Here is a 2,297-nt window from a genome sequence, read left to right on the forward strand (position 1 = left end):
GTTACCGTCAGAGTAGACATTTCAAAGTCATTGTCTTGCAGAGCTATCAGTGATAGCAAAATAGACAAGTCAAAGATAATAAGATGTGGAATACCACCGTAACATAATAATGGTGACAACACGATTACAGTGCCAATGGCAAGAAACACAATATACATCAAGAGATAAACCCATGTATGGCATGTGTTGGTAGGTACTTGAGAAAAGAGTGTCCATTCAAAAAAGTGAAGTGTTTACGTAGTGGGAACTTACGACACAGTAAACCGCACTGCAGAACTAAGATGGCAAAAAATTGGACCAAATAAGAAAAAATGAATAGTTTGTCATCAGAGAATAAAGTTTGTACAACGAACAGAAAATTCATAAAGGTGAGAATCAAAACCCTAGTGTCTAAAATGCAATTAGACACAGGTAGTGACATCACTATCATAAATGATGAGAAATAGTAAACTGAAATCATTTAAATCAAATAAAGTAGCATGTGGTGTTACAGGAAAGAAATTATATTTCATCAGTGAAATTTATGTGTTGCAAAAAATCACTAAACCTATTTGACACAGAATGCATGGAGTTATTTAAAACTAGCAGAGATACCCGACGTTGCTCGGGATTAAAATAGCATAGGTTTTCATTATTTTGTCTCAGTCATGTGAGTGTGGCAATGCTGGAGCACCACCTTTAGTCAAAGAAATTGACCCCAGGATTTATTCTTTGTAAGCCTAGTACCTATTCTATTGGGGTGTTTTGTTAAATGGCTAAGTTACAGGGATGTAAGCACAGCAACATCGGTTGTTAAGTGATGATGGGGTATAAGCACACACACACACACACAAATATATATATATATATATATATATATATATATGACAGTCTTCTTTCAGATATGTTTGAGTGTGTTCATAGTTCAATCGTTTGATCAAAATCTTTTGATCACACAGGGAGCTTAAGAAGGATTTCTTAGCACCAAACAAACCAACTGCTGAAGACAATGAAGAAAAAGAAAAAAGAAAAAAGAGGAGGTATTTGGTCAATATAGTCATCTATATTAGTTGTCAACCTTAACCGATTATAGGCTCTTAAGACAGGTGAATAGTATTGACATCCAGTAAAGAGATTTTGTTGCCTTACAACCTCCTTAGGGACATTGGCAGGCTGTTGGTGATTATTTTGGAAAAAAATCCGGGGAAGTATTCTCAAATATACAAATCAAATGGCAGCTAGCCTACTATTAGATATTTTAAACCTGAAATATCAAAATCTATATTTGCTACAAATTTGTATCAGTATAAACAGTTAACAGTAATGGTTTAGTCAAGTAATTAGGGATTATAAATAAACTATAACAGATAAAGTTGTTGCTGTTGGTACTCCGTTGCTTACGACGTCAAGGGTTCCAGTTGATCCGATCAACGGAACACCCTGCTCGTGAAATTAACGTGCAAGTGGCTGAGCACTCCACAGACACATGTATCCTTAACATAGTTCTCGGGGATATTCAGTGTTATTTCTTTACTACCCACAAGGGGCTACACACAGAGGGGACAAACAGGGACAGACAAACGGATTAAGTCGACACAGTGTGACACAGAGTGTGACAAGGCTGACCCTTTGAATTACAGGCACAACAGAAACAGGAAGAAAGAGTGAGAGAAAGTTGTGGTGAAAGAGTACAGCAGGGTTCACCCCCACCCTACCTGCCGGAACCTTCCGGAGCTTTAGGTTTTTTCACTCAATAAACACTCACAACGCCCAGCCTGGGAATTGAAACCGCGATCTTATGACTGCGAGTCCGCTGCCCTAACCACTGGGCCATTGTGCCTCCAAACAGATAATGTAACAATAAGACCAAGACTACAATTATCATCATCATCATTTAACATCTGTGTTCCATGCTGGCATGGGTTGGACGGTTTGACAGGAGCTGGCCAGCCAGAAGATTGGTGACGACATCACAATTCCCACAACTCGGAACTGCCAAAGTGGATTTTCAGCACACACACATTTAGAAAGAAATAATGATTTCAAATTTTCACACAAGGCCAGTAATTTTGGAGGTAGAGTTGTTGATTACATCAACCCTGTTCTCAACCGGTCCTTAATTTATTGACCCTGAAAGGGCAGATAAAATGCCGCTAAGCATTTTGGCCAGCATGCTAACGATTCTGTCAGTTCAACACCTGAATTGGAAAAGAAATAACAAGCAGAAAACAGGTGTGATGTTTACAGCTTTACAGAACATATGTTCATTTAACAAATAGAGACATTATGCAATACTTAAGTATGGGTTTGTAAATATA

This window comes from Octopus bimaculoides, chromosome 28 (genome assembly GCF_001194135.2).
Source record: "Octopus bimaculoides isolate UCB-OBI-ISO-001 chromosome 28, ASM119413v2, whole genome shotgun sequence".
NCBI lineage: Eukaryota > Metazoa > Mollusca > Cephalopoda > Octopoda > Octopodidae > Octopus > Octopus bimaculoides.